This window comes from Scardinius erythrophthalmus, assembly GCF_964197995.2.
Source record: "Scardinius erythrophthalmus genome assembly, chromosome: 25".
NCBI classification, from domain to species: domain Eukaryota; kingdom Metazoa; phylum Chordata; class Actinopteri; order Cypriniformes; family Leuciscidae; genus Scardinius; species Scardinius erythrophthalmus.
In genome coordinates, this window is record NC_138245.1 from 22,063,147 (window position 1) to 22,083,443 (window position 20,297).

At 39.2% G+C, this 20,297-nt stretch overlaps 1 protein-coding gene across 5 annotated transcripts in view; it reads right to left on the reverse strand.

Annotated features, from left to right (window-relative positions):
• The window catches only part of iqsec1b (IQ motif and Sec7 domain ArfGEF 1b), a 175,762-nt gene that overhangs the window by 34,059 nt on the left and 121,406 nt on the right, over positions 1–20,297 (reverse strand). The gene's annotated exons all lie outside the window — the stretch shown is intronic.

The window sequence follows — 20,297 nt, forward strand, 5'->3', positions numbered from 1 at the left end:
GACCTGACATGTGGAACTTCCTCTTTTTTTATCAAAATGATTCAGAACTGTTCCTCCATGTCATTCAGCACCACTCTTACAACATTTTATTATGGTTACCATAGTTTTGACCAAAATAGCATTGTAATTATGGTGACAGTAAATAATCTCCTTGCTGTCTTACGGAAACCTCATATCTCCATATTTATTAAAAAGAGCTTGTGACTAAATCTCAGAAATCCATTGGATCATCTAACTCGTACAAAACTCATACAAACCACCCAGCCTCAATCGTGAATAAAGTGCCGCACACAGTTTGGACGTCTCTGCTTGTTTGCAGTGCAAGGGGAACGAGTTGTTTGAAGTCTTTACTAAAGAAACACCTCATATATAACAGCTAATGTTTTATGTATTTGAGGAGTGGAGAAGAGTGTCCTAGTATAGGCGCACATTACTAACGTGGTCTTCAAATAACAAAAAAAGTAATAATGCGCCATTGACTTTAGACCAGGTTTCAGTTGGTCAATGGCGCAGTCTATTTCTGTTGCCTCAAAATAGCAACGTGCCAACAATGCGCCAGAACACACCTCGTTTTCAGACCTGCACGGGCGCATAAATGGGCGCAAATGCATTTGCTATTTAAACAACGTGGCACAGTACGTGAAAATGATAACTGCGTCGGACTGAAACTAGCAAAAAACACTTGCGTCGCGCTTGGCACTGCATTGCGCCGGGTGTAAGATAGGGCCCAAGGTGACCATAAAGCCACAATATCAACTTTAATTGTAGTAGAACAAACTGTAGTGGAAAAAAAAAAACTGTAGTTACCATCATTAATGTTTGTAAGAGCCATATTTAAAACCAATATTTTAAATGGTGTAATGTTTGTATGCCTAATTGTATCATCATCTTTACTGTGGCAAGTAATAACTGGATAAACAACCATATCTCCATATCTATCTAAACCATTTCCAATCAAAAACATACCCTAGACCGGAGATGACCAGGTGGTCTTATTCAGCTTCTCTTGCTGATCGACGGAATTTGCAATTTCAAGGTCAGGGCACAACAAAACAACACAATTTGTGTCAGCCATTTAGTTCATGAATACCAATGAAGTTCCATTACATGCTGCCCTTCCACAGTTGCATGAAATAATAAAAGTGTTACGGAAAATCGATGTGAAACATTGCATTTCAATGCAAGCATAAATTCAAGGAATGATTGAATATCACATTATGATGCATATAAATATTTCTGGTGGCAAACATCAGAATACACGATTTGAACAGATTAGAACTTTATGCCGCAATTTAACAAAAAAAACAAACAAACAAATTTAGTAGATGAGAGCATTGACCTGTATGTTCTGGCAGCCCTGGCAAAATGCTTCACTTTTAGTGCCAGTTGAGTACGTTCTTATAAAAGATAATTGCTTGACATAAACAGATCCCTGTAAAATTCAAGCACACCATCATGCGCTGAAAATGGTTAACAAACTCCTATAAAACGCATATTTTTCTATAAATTCCAAACTAGTTTACTTGAGTTACCTGCTGAGGTGGTCTCAGGCAACATTTGCAGTTACACAAATAGTGTAGCACATCTGGGAGCTGTCGAGAGTAACCTTTACAAGGGGCATTCAGAAGACGTGTAGAGCAGTCCATGCATACCGATACATATACGCAACACAACTCTGCTGCTCACTGCTTATAGTGATCTAGAACCAGTTCTCTATAAAATCATCAATAAAAAATAAAGTGTAGCATCTATAAAAAAACATATGTTCTGTGAATATGACCTACATTAGATTTCTATTTATTCTGCATACCTCAACTTTACTCTAAATTCAACATCAGCTAAGTTAGCTAAGTAAAAAAGCATGTAATCTGTGGACCTTCTGCGCTGAAGAAATCTGTGTAGCTCTGATTTAAACATGGTAAAACGTGATAAACAAAACAGAGTACTACATGCTCGGCTGAATTACGTAATCAACTTACCCAAAATATTCAATAAATGAGCATCTGTGGGCACAGAATCTGAGTGGGCCTACTTCTTATTAATGCCTCTTTGCTTTTATTACCAATCATTTGGAGTTTTATAGCAAAATGAAATAGTACTTATGTTGTGTGGACTTTCAAATCTAATCAAAAACACCCTTTAAAACTGTTTGTACATGCCAAACAACCAGGCTTGAATTGTTAAAACAACAAGCTATTCCATCTTTCAATCAGAGCTTTTGTTCTAACCACGTAGTCCTACCCACTGTGCAATCTCATTGGCCCAGAATCTCTCTCCTAATAAGATCAGATTCTGATTGGTTCATCGTGTCACTTCACACAGCGGTTCACACACACATATTCTTATCTGGATAGTTTTTAATAGTCTAAGAATTTTTTGGAGAAGTGACTGCAGATTGAACTGTGGCCACTTCTGCTCAAAACAAACATAACCTGGTGAAACCACTGTGAAAGCGGATGTGAAAACCATTCTTAGGCCTCAGGGTCAAATCCTGACCATCACTGAAATCTTATAACTTTCTTTACAAGCTTGACTGAAGCAAGGCTGCGCTGACCAAGAGATTTTCTCCAAAACATTCCCCTTATGTTGACAGCATGTTACCACACTTAAGCCACGGAAGTCTATATATACATAACTGGGCGTGACACCCTTCTGATGATAATCGGACCATTTCTTGTCAGGCTTGAGCAAGGTTGAAAAAACGAACTATGTGATTCAAATGAATGAGAAGTCAATGAATGGGAGCCCTTAAGGTATTAATTGCATGATTTGTTGTGACAGCTAAAGAAAAAGCAACGGAAAGAACGGCAGTATAACCATTGCGTGAGAACAATATTTGAAGAGTTCCATCTTATTAAATATTGCTTTTCTATAAATGTGGTGCTGGAGGGTCCGCAGAAAACTTAATTAAAAAATGTAATCTGAAGGGGTCCTTGATTATGATTTCACTTTTTTAACTTTAATTAGTGCGTAGGCTAATGTTGCTGTTTAAGCATAAACAACATCTGCAAAGACGCTTCCAGTTCAATGCAAAGGGACATATTTTCTTTTACAGAAATCCCTTTTTGAGGACTACAACAAATGGCTTGTCTGAATATCCACTCTGAAACATCCTGTGAAATCCGTGTTTGCTAAGTCCGTGCTTGAAATCCGTTCAGCAAGATCCTCTTGTTCGTTAACATTGTCAGGGTCTGAATCAGGCTCGAAATGGTTTGAAATCGACGCCATCGTTAATGTTTAGCATCTGAGTAGAGCTTGCGGTTATGAAGGGGCGGGACATTTCCTGAACACACGCTAAGTGCTGCCAATCACAACACACTGGGCCAGCCGACCAGTCACAGCACATTTCAAGCAGGCTTCATTGAAAACGATGCGTTCAACCAGACTGGGGATAGAGGATCTGTAATAATGTACTGTATAATATGTTTAAAATAATGCGTTTTTTAACAATCAGGCATGAAAACATTTTCTAGTACACCTCAAAAAACAAAAACAAGACTTCGTTAAAGGGCATAATAGGACCCCTTTAACAGCAAGAAATAAAAAACATATATACGCACACACACTCTAACCTTTTTATGTGGCAAGTAATTGTTTATGTGGAATTTCCTCAGAATAGCGTGTCAGAGTATCTTACGATAAGGTGATGCGCTGCTGGGATAATGCAGCCTGTCAGAGCTGACGTAACCAGCAAACCGCAGCAATGCTTCAGTCTTTCCCTCCCTTTCCTTCAGCTACCTAGAATCTGTTTTTTTAACTCCACATGTAAGGCAGCACATGCTGGCACATGCACACACACACACGCACATACACACCCTACAGGCAAACATCTGCAGTGCTAACACTGCAACTCCGTCTACGCCTCATCCCATAAAGCAGCTTTCAGTTTTGTGCACTTAAACAGTGATGTGTTTCCATCGGTCATACAGAGGCCATTCCTCTAAAACCAACTTTTGAAATCTTTCAGAGCTTGGCACAGATTTAATGACTTTCATATCCAAGTAGAAAATAAAGCTGATGTGTGTAATTTAGGGTGTGCTCACTTAGTTCAGTTCTCTTGGTTCTCTTGATCCGAACTAAAAAAGAAAATGATACATTCAGTCCTGGTTCGCTTAGCGTTCACACGGTCATTTTTAACATTGACCCTAAAGATACAAAACAAAAAACAGCTTTCATGACCTAGGACTATATTTTGTGATGGAATTAAGCGAACATCCAAAACAATGCTGTGTGTTGGGCTAAATGCGCTCACTGTATGTGTGTGTACATATGGTGGAATTTTTACCAGCTGAGAACACACAAACAGCTTATAAAATGTGTAAAGGCACCAGGAACTCCACTGTTGCACACAAACTAGGATCTTCTGCAAGGAGAAAGCGTTCCCACACCTGTATTGAACTGTAATGGGTAACGTAGATCTTATGATGAGAAGAACCAGGCATGCTTGAGCATTCTGTTCTTTTTAGGGTCGCATTTTGTGACTCTTCATCCAGTTTTGACGTCTTTGGTCCATGTTGAGTTCATATTTCAGCCGAACCGCACCAGAGTTCAATTGGAAGCATACATTGGCATTGGCCCTGAAAATATGGGTCTTGTTCAGGGTTTGGATGGCAGCGTTCACACTTATTCAGATGAACTGCAGTAACAGAGCGATCACACCAGTTTGTTTTAATCGAAGTACACCCTTAGACACTAGTGGTGGCATTTTTGGTTATCCTGGAAGTGATTTAGTCTCTTTTAATGATTTGTGTTCTGTCTAGGGAAACGAGCTCTTTATTATTGCAGCTCAGAGAGGAAGTGAGGTCACTTCCAAAGGTCACTTCATCCCATTCTCCTGTTTTCAAAGACTCGGCCAAAAATGCAGTTCCAGTGAAATGTTGCTGCCTTGTAAAGAAAGAGGCAAACATGCACAGTACCTCCATATGTCTTTACTTATGCTCCTGCTGAAAGATGGCCAGGTGGTGATTAGCAAGTCCTGCAAACCTCAAACCCAAACAACCCTTCATCATCCTACACCTTGTTGTTACGACAAACACGGGCGCTGCATTCTTCTCCTCCGGATTCCTGAGAATTTTTTTTTTTCCTGGAGGAACAGGCAGACTCAGCTAAGGGGAGCCAAGCGGCAATTATCACAGAGCCTGCTGCAGATAGAATGAACCCACCGCAACAAATTACAAACGAACTTGACATCGTCTATAAACATGGGACTTCGCTAAATAACAAAAAGAATGTTTAAAGGGTTTGTTGACTTGGAGCCGACTACAACAGTGAACACTGCAGCATCCAAACAGTGTGTTGTTGTTCAGATTATAAAGATAACTATCTAGCTTTGCATATTTGTACTGAAATAGAAGGGTGAAATGTATAACAGCGCTGCTCCAATTGTTATATAAACCAAATAAACTATTTTCCAACAGGGATTATCCACAGTTTGTCATGGAAAGTTTTGTGTGGATATGGAGAGTGAATCACTACACCAGAGCTGACTAGACAGGTGGCTTCAATAAGCACTAAAGCAGAAATAGATCATACCACTGAACAGAAACACACTGAGGCAAATTAACTAAACAGCTGCATTACTTTTTTGCATTGTATTTCAGTGCCATTCACTAACCACTCGCAATCCAATTTAACTTGATGCTAAATAGAGTACTTAACAAACTTTTGGGGACCGGAGAGGTGTCAGTCAATACATGGGAAAACTAAGTAACGTGTTACTTATTTGAAAAAGTAACTCAGATATTTTGTTGTAAATTTAACAGCATTGCTCTACTCATTACATGGAAAGGTAATCTGATTACGTAAGTCACGTTACTTGTAATGCGTTACATCAAATGATCAAATCCAGTTCTTGATCATTCGTGGTAAATATAATATCATGTCTCATTCCCTACGATCTGTCCTCACAACAGAGGTTGGAGGCACCCAACATGACACAGCAGATTTGGATGAGAATACCACTGCTTCTTATTGCATCAGCCTGGCTTTGCAAGATGTCATGGCCAATGATTTCGAACTTACGTTCTGAATACTAATATAAAGACAAGTCCTGCAGCATTTTAAAAGACAGGACAAATTCTGGTGGAGGAAACGTTCCTCGGGCCCCATGAAATGCAATCATAATCAAAGATTTAACATTTATTTTGGACTAAAAGGAAAGAACTGGCTTGATTTATCATCCGCTGACAGAGGACAGAGCTGAATTTTAATTAGCTTGACCTCAATTTTCAAAGTTATTTTATTTATATATTTCAGCCAGTTATTTTAATTACCAAGACAGCTGGGGTGTTAGCCATCAAAAGGTGTCAAAAAATGCATTCATTTAAATAATATTTGCACAATACAAATTGGATAACAGCTGCAGAATATATACAGCTTTTAGATTCTTTACATGATAAGCAGTTCCTTTCAGTCGTCATAAGTCTATTTCTAAAAAGTTATTATTTGCCGCCCACAGGGGTTTAGGATTACTGCCAGCTTTCCATATGATGCTTAACAACGTCTGATGATGACATATTTCAACGGTTTTATCTGTGGATTCGTGATCATAATCGGGAATAACAGAATAACAGATCTCTGTTTCCGAGAAACACGTCAACTAACCTGAAACCGCCCACACACCCAATCTGATAGCCACCATCGCCGTCACATTGCCACATCCACATCACACAGCCAAACACACCAGCAATCCCCTTGACACAGCTGGAGCAGTTTGACAGAAATAGACTTGTTTTGTTATGGCCCTTGAGGATAGCAGCCATAATAACGGCAAGATCGCACATGGGAGAATCAAACCCCAATGTCAAACTCACCAACACATCAGTGCCCGGAGAGATCATTCAGACCACATGACTGTCAGGATCTGTTCGGCTCAACTGCACAGTGACCGAAGAAACTTGGAACATTAGTATCATATCGCATATTATTATGCTGTGTGATTCATCCTTGTTTTTTGGTAAATGTGTGCGAAGATGACTGTGTAAACCTTGGAAAAGGTCTGAAATATTCTTGATGAGTCATGCACGGTTGGATGACTAAACAAATGCACAGCTGTTATCAATGCCACAGTAGAAACAACGCATTTTGGCCTGTTTTGAGCTTGATCTGTGGGCACAAATATACTGTAGGAATAACCAGCATAGACATTAGAGGGATGGCTCACCACAAAATTTAAATACTCGCCCTCATGCCTTCATGGAAGTGGTAGGTCATCCGGGTACTTTTCGCCTACTGTTTTTTGAATACAACGTATTTGGACAAACTACTCTGTTGGCGGACTGTTTTTATACTATAGTAGGCAAATATTCGATTTCAGATGCAGTGTGAGACTTCTCTTTTGTCTTCCACAGAGGAAAGAAAGTCAGGTTAGGAATGAAATTCTGTAAATGATGACAGAATTTAAATTTTTGAGGTTAACTATCCCTTTAAGTGCCCTCAATTATTTCAAGCAAATCTATAGCTCTATTTATTAAATAGTGTATATAATATATACCCAATATATATTATTGCAAGCTAATATATAGGACTACCTGTTACCGCTGATATCAGCTATTTGTGTTGTGGCCAGAAACATTTAGCTTAACATTTAACAAATTAAATTATTGTAAATGTTACACGTGATTTTAGGCATTACAACATTATAATGCACAACATGAAAAATTAAACAGCCAACATTGAGTATAATATACAATACAATAGACATCATACAATATAAAAAAAACCCTCTGAATTCATCAGATATGGTGCCGATATAGCCTATGGTACATACCTACAATATGAAAGCAGAGCATCAGTTTATGTTGAAAATACTACTGGTTACAAATGATCACATATTTCAAGTATGTGACTAAATTTAGTATCTAATTACATCAGCAGATCCAAAGATAGTTTAGCTGACACACATGTGAGTGCAAAAACACCACCTGCTCAGTCTCGCTGAATTCATAACCAAAAAGAATGATTATTGCTGCATTATCTGATACAAAGCAGCTTAATGCTGCATAATCTTGCCCCAAACTGAAAATCCACCTCCCAAGGATACCCACCGCAGTCAAAACACCAGAAAATACCGGGGGCACAGTAAAAGCAGAACAAACAGCTTGATGTCAGCATACATATGAACATAACTCTGCTATTGCAATACATAAATATAAAACAAAGGAAACATTGAGGAACATCTACCGCAAGGATGTAATTTTTCCATTTACTCTTGCATTTAATTCCTTTAATGGTCGTAGGCAAGCCAATCTACTTTATGATCTAGTCAAATGTGTTTGCGTCAGTTGTTTCTGCTTCAATGTCACTATCCTAATGGACGAACATAACAAACAAGCACCGAGATCAATGCTCGCTCACAGTGCTCCATCAGCAAAGGCACAAAGTTACGTCAAGAACGTAAAGTCAAACTGTGGAGGTCATCAGATTTTCATCATCCCAAAGTTTTATATAGTCAGTTTGGCTTAGTAAGCAAACAAACCGTTGTCCTCCAGGTAGTCCGCATCAGTCAGAATGACATCAGACTACGGAATAGAGAGAAAGAAAGAGAGAGAGGGAGTGAAAGAGAAATAGCTGCATGCTTTAACAGCTGCTGCAGTCATCTTTGCCAGACACCTGCATGCTGCTCTGGCACACACACACACACACACACGCACGCAGCACGTACCTCTCACTCCATCCGCAGCCTGGCTGGCTACAAATAACATGCAAACAGCAGCATCTGGAGGTCTGCTCTCTAACTTAAAGGAGCGGAGGATGAACTCAGTCATCCCTGAGCAAGAAAATCCTGCATTGTTGTGGCCGTCGGACCTCTTCTCACCTAGCGTGACGATGCACTCCACTGGGCCGTCTGCCTCCCTCCTTTCCCTCAGCCTCCTGTCCCTTAAACGCCTTCTCGTTTTCTCTGTCTCTCCACGTCACTCTCTCTCTGCTCTTCTCAACCCCTCCCCCCTGCACTCATCCCTCTCTCCCTCCCTTGCCCTCTCTGTCTTCCTCCCTCTGTGCTTTCTGTTGAAGGTGGCGTCTCGGTGCTCTTGCCCCATGCAAAGAGACTGTGTCCTGTTTCTCCGTGTGTTTTTTTTTTTTTTTTACCAAGCTGCAAGGTCACTGTTTTTTTTTCTTCACTATTTGAAAAAAGGTTCTGAGAGAGAGCCAAAAAAAAAAAAAAAAAAAAAAAACCCTGAGAAGCTAAAACGAACTAGATTGAAAATTAATAAAATAAAAATAAAATAAACATAATATAATATAAAAAGTAAAATAAGTAAATATTTTCGACAAAATATTTTAACAATTTACTTTTACAAGTGAAACATAATGACAGTATAAAAGCCAATTATTTAATTTAGGAAACAATTATTTAATTGTCTATTGTCTTTTCAATATAACACAATACTATTTATATTTAAAGCATAAGTATAACCAGACTGATAAAAAATGAAAACAAAATAATTCCTCATTTTAATTAATTTTATTGTTATATTAATTCTCTGTCACTACAACCAAACGTTCTCCTACTTTCATAGTGCGTACTGAATTCGATGAAGAACTTCTTGACCATCAATGAAGTACATTCTGTAGGCATGAAGGAGTGTATAAATGCATTTCCGGACATACTTTGTCTGCCATGTTGTCATTGACTTTTGACCCTGTATGTTCTTTTGACCTCCTCTAATATACTAACAACAACCACAAAAATAATAATCTTCAGTTTGCAAGCCCAATCTAAACTTTTTTTGGTACCTGTAGCATTGACGCTTCAAAAGAGTTATCAGCCATTCTCGAATTCAAATCTCAAATCTGACGGCTCCTCAACTCCCGTCTGAATCTTAAACTTTTGCTGCTATTACGCTTGTATCTTGTCTTGATGCCGTCTAACCTGAGATAAACTTCAATCTACTCTTTTTATGTGGATTATTGTAAATTAGTGTCGCTGACTTACTGTTGCGCCTTCAAACGGCAGCTGGCATGAAGCGGCATCAATCTCCTGTGCACGTTCCTTAAAAGCAAATGTCTCAAGGCTGACCTTGGCTCACACCACGGAGAGATCCGAACCGCAGAGCGTTCTCGGCATCCGTACGAGTGCCAGGATGGCAAGTTTTGTGTACGTGCTAATCTAAGCCCAGTACAATCTCTCTTTCACTGTATAGGAAGGATTTAGCTTTAATGGGATTGCAAGCTGAATCCGGCAGGTGGTGTCCATGATTAGCTCATGTTCGGCTTTTGCTTTTAAAAAACGGCAGGGCATTTGCACAACAAACTGTGGCGGTACCGACCCCCCCCTCCTCACGACATACTTCACAGAATTTTCAGACTCAAGTGCGAGTGGCACCTGGCTACCACTGGAGCCAGAACAGTCCTTGGATAATTACCTAAAGATTCCTGGTAAAGCAAAACGACTGCTGCAAAGTAGCCTTAAGTAAGTGATCACTGGTGACCTTTCTGAAACTGATATAGGTGGACAGCTGCCAAACACTGAGGGTCTCCGTTTCAATCCCATACACCCTCGGTCTTGGTATATGACAAATCAAACGATAACATACACACACACACAATTGCTGTGATTATTATGCTTCTAGCATGTTATATTAAATTCACATTTATTTATATATAGCGTTTTTCACAATACATATTGTTTCAAAGCAGCTTTACAGAAAATGCTTGTGTCTACATTACAGTTTAGAGTGATCTGTTATCAGAGGTGACTGTGTCCAAGTTATGTATTTCAGAAATGTACATATACAAATCACACAGTTAGCTAACATAATACATTTTAGGCAGAAACAATGAGCTCATTGAAGTAATGTGAACATAATGATTATAATAATATAGAAAATTTAGCATTGGTGCAAATATGTGGTGTACAGTATTGGCAACAGTTCTTTTAACCCTAGTTGATGGAGTGTTTAGCTTTTTATTTCTTAAACAACCATGTAGGAAGACCTATCGTGGCCACATTAATGTGAAAAATAGACAATGCAAGGAATATCTTGTATTGTCAAAACAAGATCTTAACAAAAAATGTATGCACATCTTGATGTATGAAGAGAAGTAAGCATACATTTTTGGTCAATATCTAGCACACTGTAAAGTCTACTCCAGCACATCCCAAAGATTTTCAATGAATTTAAGGACTGGACTCAGAGGTGCCAATTCATGTGTGAAAATGATTCTTCATGCTCCCTCCCAACCATTCTTTCACAATTTGAGCCTGATGCATCTTGACATTGTCATCCTGGAATATGGCCATTATGTGTACATGGTTGTTTAAGTAATGGAAAGCTACACACTTCAATTAGGCTTAGAAGAACTGTCGCCAAACGTATAACATGCTAGAAACACATCACAGCACATAACCATAACACAAAATAATCCGAAGCAATAATGATCCAGTCATAGACTTGAGTATTAAGACAAAATATACAGAATGCCACTTCAGTCGGTTCTCTTTCACAGTTCTCTTTCACGCTTGAACGGACAAAAACACACAAAATGATGTCAAAATTCCCGTTTTGTTGAGTATCCTTTTAAACATAGTCTTAAATTTGTTAAAAACTGTTAAATGAACGTGAATGTCAGGTGCATCAGGTCTTAAAGTGACAGCAGCCTAATAAACCTGCAGCTGTTTAAACACTAAAAAACCTTAGTGTTTGAGCCCTGATATATTAAGAGCACAGCTAAATGAGACATTTATTACGCATTTATGTGAAGATTGTTTCAAGTTCACTTAAATTAAAAGTTGTTCTATTTAAATAAAAAAAAAACACACACACTATTTAAAAGTTGGTAAGATTTTCTTAAATCTTCTGAAGTCTACTCATAAAAAATACAGTAAAACCAGTAATATTGGGAAAAATTATTACAATTAAAAAAAAAATATATATATATATATATATATTCTTTTTTTACATGAACCAAATTTGATAACATTACTATTTCTTTTTCTAATTTTTATAAGACTGCCCAGTAATCACAAAATTATTTTATTGTATTGTATTCACAGAACTGTTGAAATATTTCTGAGAATTTTTTTTTACTCTCCGATATGTTGTCTTTATTAAACAGTAAATATTTTCTAGAAAATATCCCTAACCCTTTCCTTTTACAATTTCAGCACAATGACAATATAAAAGCCAATTTTTCAATTTTAGAACAATTATTTAATTCTATATTGGCTTTACAATATAACACTCAATGCTGTCACACCGTATTTTTATACATAAAATGTTTATATTTTAGGCAGGGGTCCCTGCAAAGGGATAATGGTCATCAAAAAATGACCCTTGACCTATGTATCTTCATCAATACTCGCCACTGAACAACCTACATCAGTTAACCACTCTTCAAATGAATGTCTAAATATAGTCTGCTAGGATTTACAATGTCAATCAGCATAACCAATTGCCTTTGTGATTTTGCCAGAGCAATAGAGAAAATATATCCTAATGTGGTTAAATACTCTCCTGGGACAAATCATGCACATGCACAAATAGGGAGCAGCTGGAGGGGAGTACAGGAACTCGAAAATACAGGACCCTTCAATCCATAGATTGCTGTGCTCCTCCTATTATGTCTTACAATTGATCACATGGGATTGCTGTAAGCATAGACTCCAACACCCGTCCAACCACACACACCCATCAGCTGATGAAGCTGGAGAAACACACCGCCTGGGCATTCATGTGTGTGCTGAGCTATGATAGAGGATGATCATCATAATATGAGCAAGACAACCTCAAGAACAGCAGAACTGAGAGCTATGAGTAACCTTGTTTTTCTTTCAAATGGAAATTTTCATGTTAAAATCAATGTGAATTGCCATTCACAACACATTTTACTTCCATAATGTGATGCATTTCCGAGAGAGACAGGCTATTTGACAAGAAAAACAAACAAACTCCTTTCCAAATAAATATTAAATTCCTGTATTTTTCATATCATAATACATATAGAAGATCGTGCGGCTCCCAATATCGTGCGGCTCTAACAATGAGTATAGTTCACAGGACTATAACACCAGTTCATAACACCAGGAACATTATGAAAGAACATGGGGTTGGTTTTAATTTCACGGTAAAAGGCCAGTTCTTGACTTGAGGTTTATGGCAAAGATTTAGACACAAAGAGAGAACAGTAACGAGTGTAAAGAAGCTAGTCACCAATAATATAATATATTATTATACAAAAAAATGTAAACCATAAACTATTTTTATACTGAAGAAAATCTGTAGATATTAATGCATCTTATTTCCTGCACACATGGGTTGAGGGACTCCCTCTGGCGCAAATAATTATTTCCATACAGCTAGCAGAAATGACACAAATATGCCTTAGGTTTGTGTTTTCTTTGAGCACCAAAACTCAAAGAACATTAAACTGTATGCTACTGGCTCCCTCAGTTGAGTTGAGCAATCAGGAAGAATGAAAAACCTTGAGGCAATGCTGCACTTGCTTGCTTTAAAGTATAGGGCTACACATAGACAGTTTGGCTTTTTCAAACATATGGACCTAGCTAAGTCAGTCTAGGCTAAACATGCAAGCGTGTTTTATTTATTCATTTTTATTTTAATGACAGTGTTGTAAAAATGCTAATATAAATATAGAAAATGAATAAAAAATAAACAGATAATAGAATATTTAGATCAAACATGAAACTTTTTTATTATTAATTAATTTAATTTAATTCCAAATTTTGCTAACATGGTTGTAAAAATGCAAATATGAATACATAAAATGCTCATATAAAATTATATACCTGCAACCTTTTTATTCTTTTATTTTATTTATAATTTTATTAGAAACAAAACAAAAAAATAATTGTGTAAAACTTTGCCCCATTCAGTGCAAAATTGTATAATAATTATGCATATTGAGCCAATGCAATTCATGGTAATATTAATAATTAAAGGATAAACTTTCCTACTGATGACCATGGATAAAAACATGAAACTTGCAAAGAAAGAAACAGTAGTAATGTGCCACAACACGGTTCAGTCAATGCATAAAAATAATGCATTTATTTTCCTAACCCTAACCCTAACCCTAACCCTAACTCCATCCAGTGTTTTATCCTGTCAGATGTCACGACCCCAGTGTCAACAGGAGGAGGGTAACCATGTTTGTGTTTTGATGAGGAACGCTTAGTTTGTGACCTCACCTCACTTCCTCAGAGGTCAGGTGGAGGTGTGTGTGTGAGAGAGAGAGTCAGCGAGTGAGTCACGGATGGCCGAGTGGCCACATATGGAGAGTTTTGGCATTCCTCGGCACCTGTTTGGCACCCGACTGCCGACATAACAATCCATTCCAGCAGTATTGAGCTCGCAAAGCTACTCTGGAAATATGCAGTGGAAAGGGAATTGATATCATTGACTTGTCACATTTTATTACCAGACTGCAGCGTTCACTTCCGTTTCAGCCTGCAGGGGGAGCCATCGCACAATCTACATGTCTGATGACGACAATGGGGAAAGATATCACATCATTATTCTCCGTATTTAGCTCTTAAAGAATCTGAGACAGAAATCATTTCTGAAACTGAAAATAATTACTCATTAGCCGATTGCTAATGAACACGTGCAAATCCACCGGACACTATATTTTATAAAACATTAAACGACTGATTTGGGGACAAGATGGTGAGACTATTCCACAAATCTGTACAGAGATGTTTTTCAAAAAGAAGCTGTAATGTATATGAATGTCATAGATCTGAGATGAACTGGAGTGTTGCAGTGGCATTGTCCCTGCAGCCAATTAACACAAGCTAGGAGAGCCAATCCTCGACTGTGATTGGCTGAGGGCACTCAGGGGATCTCATTACGGCATGGAAGTGCAACTCTTCACTGGCACAGCCTCTGACGGCAGTTTGATCACTGGCTCAAAGAGTGCGAGCACATACGACCACAACTCCAGTATTCTTTTTCAACCAAACTGTCATAGTTCCTCATATTCCATAATGTTTTTATACTGCAAGGTAACCAGTACAGCTGATGTGATGATCTAGTCTGATTACAATCGACACTTCAGTGAGGAACAGACCCTAAACATCAGTATTACAGTTTGGCAGGCAATCCGTCACCAGACATGAATGATACTTCAAATTGTGCGGCTTGTCGAGAAGAGGTGTGCTATTACTTATGGTGTAATCAGATTTATCCTTTTCACCCGCCGGACCGTGAACCGTAAAATTTACACTAAAGGAGGGTCCCTAGTACTATATTACAGAGGTTTGGGGTAAAATGTACCTATGTGAAGTCAGACATTTATAATAATAGTCAGGAAAAATCTATTTTTTTGAAATACAACTGTCTATTGAACCTTCAGAAAAAATCTGTAAAACTAAATGTAAAATTTGGGATATTTCAGGCCTTATGGTATTGAATTGACCACACTGCATTTCACTGCATTGCATTTATAATCTGTGAATTTATTATGACCGCCGCTAGCGTAGCTAGCGAAAGCGGTCATATAGGGATTGTCAAAGTTTTTTTTTTTTTTTTTTTCCCGTCACCTTACTGAATTTTTCGTCAACGATACCAGGGACACCGAAGCACCGGGGAACATGAAATTTGGTGGGCATGTAGCCCCACTAGACTTCTAAGGAAAAATTTCGTTTGGTCCCCGGGGGCCACTCCCCCCCCGCGCTGGGCCCCCCCAAACCCAAAAAAATGCAGTTTTTCCTAAATAACTAACTGAACCGTGGCACCGAGGATGAAGAAATTTTTATGGTATGTTGGTCTACTAGACTTTTACGGAAAAATTTCGTTTGGTCCCCGAGGGCCACTTTCCCCCCCGCGCTGGGGCCCCCGTAAATTTTTCGTCAACGATACCAGGGACACCGAAAGCACCGGGGAACATGAAATTTGGTGGGCATGTAGCCCCACTAGACTTCTAAGGAAAATTTTCGTTTGGTCCCCGGGGGCCACTCCCCCCCCGCGCTGGGCCCCCCCAAACCCAAAAAAATGCAGTTTTTCCTAAATAACTACCTGAACCGTGGCACCGAGGATGTAGAAATTTTTATGGTATGTTGGTCTACTAGACTTTTACGGAAAAATTTTGTTTGGTCCCCGAGGGCCACTTTCCCCCCCGCGCTGGGGCCCCCGTAAATTTTTCGTCAACGATACCAGGGACACCGAAACACCGGGGAACATGAAATTTGGTCGGCATGTAGCCCCACTACACTTCTACGGAAAAATTTCGTTTGGTCCCCGGGGGCCACTCCCTCCCCGCGCTGGGCCCCCCCAAACCCAAAAAAATGCAGTTTTTCCTAAATAACTACCTGAACCGTGGCACCGAGGATGAAGACATTTTTATGGTATGTTGGTCTACTAGACTTTTACGGAAACATTTCGTTTGGTCCCCGGGGGCCACTTCCCCCCCTGCGCTGGGGCCCCCGTAAATTTTTCGTCAACGATACCAGGGACACCGAAACACCGGGGAACATGAAATTTGGTGGGCATGTAGCCCCACTAGACTTCTAAGGAAAAATTTCATTTGGTCCCCGGGGGCCACTATCCCCCCCCCCCCCCCCAAACCCAAAAATGCAGTTTTTCCTAAATAACTACCTGAACCGTGGCACTGAGGATGAAGAAATTTTTATGGTATGTTGCTCTTAAGGGCCCACATCAACCTAGCCCATAATCACTCATTTGTGATTTGCGCCCCTCCCATAAAAAATGAAAATGCAATATTATTCTGCTTTAATCGCCCCTATCTTCAGTGGAGATGTTCAGAACTGCACCATATTTCATGTGTATGATTAACTTGACATCCTCTGGGGGTATCCTCTGCTAAGTTTCGTAGAATTTCATCCATGGGGGGGTATAAAATAAATTCATTTATGTGCACATTTAGTGACTGTACACTCATCGGCCTGTAGATGGTGCTGTTGAGCGAAGGGTTGCTGGTTTAGGATGATACTGTCACACACACACACATGCAGGAATACAAACAAACACAAGCATGCACACACACTGACATCCACACGCACAGACACACACCCATACACACACATACAAATCCACATGCACAGACACACACACACAAACACACACGCGCACACATGTACGCACACATACATACACGCACAGACACACACATACAAAGACACACACATACACACACACATACACACACACACACACACACACACACACACACACACACACACACACACACACACACACACACACACACACACACACACACACACACACACACACACACACACACACACACACACACACATACTACTACTTTTTTTAGGTATATACATAAACATGCAATACAGCCAAATTACTCAACGTCATTTATTTTTGTGGAAAGCCAGTGCAGGCCTGAGCGGCGGTCATATTTTGTACCGCGATGCGGTACATCTAGTTATAATATTTGTTACAATATTTGTGCTAGTCCAAAAAAGAGTTTCAATGCCAACAGAGAGAGACCCCGAGAGAGAGAGAGAGAGAGAGAGAGAGAGAGAGAGAGAGAGAGAGAGAGAGAGAGAGAGAGAGAGAGAGAGAGAGAGAGAGTACCCATTCTAGATATATTACATACATATATCTCACAATTATAATTCATACAATTATATACTTTTCAGATACTGAATTACTTTCAAAATAGAAAATAGACTTGCTTTGATGAGACTGGAGAAATGTATGTTCTATAAACAAGCAAACAATTATGGAAATGTTCTCTTTGCCAGGCCGAACACAGAAGTCTGAGGACTGATGTCATGGTGATGATATTCCAGCGAGAGAGGTGAGCTGTGCAGTTTGAGGGTCCCGGCTGATTTATACATGCTCTCTGAGAAATGTGGTCGGAAAAAAAGAAGCACTGCACACAAAAAGCACATACTGTATAAACACACAAGACAGACGCTTATGTGCATGAAGAACACTCCTGAAAACCTCCACGATCAGGCCGGTCTATTATCTCAGAGCCGGATGGATCCGTGACTGTGTGCAGAATGAGGAGCTTTATAATCCAGACAGATATATAAAGCTCTATAATACAAACAGAATAAAGCTTGGTAAACAAAGCCTTTTACCTGAGCTTTAGCTACAGCCAGGAGAAGATCCAATGTCTGCGACTATAGAGAGTGTGTGTGCGCGTGTGTTTACACTATGCCATGCAGCGAGAACCGGATTTAATGACTGTTTACAGGCCGCAATGACGTGTGTTCCACACATACACAGCTGTCAGTGCGGTAACTGCCTCTTCACTGTGTGTTCACATGCCACGACTAATTTAAAGGGAAGCTAGGACTTGTGCATCCTGCTGGGATGTTTGCCATAGAAAAAAAGGGGGAAGGGTGACGTCCGTATGTCTGGATACAATCTGATGCCATATGGGGATGATGCCCACAGACTGAGTGTACTTTTATTTAACAAAGGCCTTTGTGCAACATTTAAAGGAATAGTTGTTCACCCAAAAAAGAAAATTCTGCTGTCAAAGTTATTTTTAACTATATAAGGGACTATAAGGGAATATTGTTCATCATGTTCAAAGAATTTGATGCTCCAAAAAGGACCAAAAATACTACAAAACTTTTATGACTCATTCCTTGTCTTTTTTGTCAAATGATTACTTAAATTTCGGTGTGCTATTCACACAAATCTATTATAGGGCTTCAAAACTATGGAATATAGCAAATGAGTCATATAAACTAGATTTATGATATGTTTCTGCAGCTATTCTGGTGTTTTTTTTGTTTGTTTTTTTGTCCTTTTTAAAGCAAACATATCAGCCTGATGAGTTTTCCATAGTGTTCAAATTTCCAGGCATGCTAATTCTCTTCTTTCTTGCTAATGCTTTACAATGACAGCAAAATTAAAAAGCTTTTCATATTCTTCTTGTATTCTCAACACTCAACTTTGTCTAAAGTTTCTGTTTCACGCATTTACCAAGTACTTACCCAAGTTTAGCCAAAAAACTGATGACTGATGGTGTCTGAAAGCAAAGTATTTGGCAAAAAACACCTCTGGGACACTTACACCCTCTGATATCTCCCTACGCCTGCCTTATCCATTATCAACCATAATCACTCCACATGAATGAATAATCTGCAATGAATTTCTAATGTCCCGTTTCTCTGTGACAGCATCGCACCATTTATCATTCACTGTGTCTAGTGAAGTTGCTATAGACGGCTAGGTGATATCGCTATATGGAGATGGACCGAGTTAAATGGACGAGCAGAGGACGGATGGACCAGTAAACAATGCATGAGCACACACCCACCTGGAGCCTGACATCCCCCTCTTTCCTCTGCCGTTCCATTAAAAACAGCTCAGATGCACAAACTGCTTTGCATTATGGACAAAAGGAGGACAGATTGACAGAGGACCACTTATTGGGAAAAGAGCTGCCATTTCATTACCATAATCAGCAGAAGACTACAACCTGCCCACCCCCAACCGACATCATCTCAACATAGAATAAAAAAAACAAAAACATTTTTGTACATGCACTAATATTAAAATTTGTCTATGCCTGATTACCAACAAATGCAAACAAACTAAAGAAATAAACTGCATCACAACATTATGGCCCTGTTTACACCTGGTTTTAAGATGTGTTTTGGTCGATGGGATCACTAAATACAGGTGTAAACGGGGTCTAAAACGTTTTGAGCATTTTTGACCACTTCCAGAGGTCGTCGAAAACGCATTCAACCAGATTGCTTTCGTAGTGTAAACGCTAATGTGGTTAAATGTGTTCAAACCGCCACAAAAGACCACCTACTCTCCGCCTGAAGACCCCTTGTTGGCTGAAGATGAAAAACCTATAAGCACAATGTTTTCTCACCATTTCTTATTTCTAACATGCACTCACAGCGTTCGCCGTAGACGTGCGGCTATCGGAGCAGAAACAAAAGCTGCAACTCTCTGTATGTTTTTCCGTCGTCTCCGGGCGCGTTCATATGTAAATTGTCCATTAGATCAAAAGATCTGAAAAACCCATACATTTACCCGTCCATAGACCCTCCCCCCTCGGAGAAATCAGGACAGAAGTGGTTGAAATTGGACGAATATCAAAATGGGTATGTGTCTTCCTCGTCTACTTGTGATCCGATCGACCAAAACGCATCTTAATACCAGGTGTAAACAGGGCCTAAAATGTACAGTATGAAACATTGATATTCAGTTTGAGATTTGCTAAAGGTAACATTTAACTGTGCAACTTGTGTTAAATGACTTGTCTAAATGCATAAATGAGCGCTTACAATTAAATATCCAATATTGACTGGTAGTGATATAATTGTGCATCCCTAGTCTGATACCTCAACAAAAATGTCAAAAAGAGCT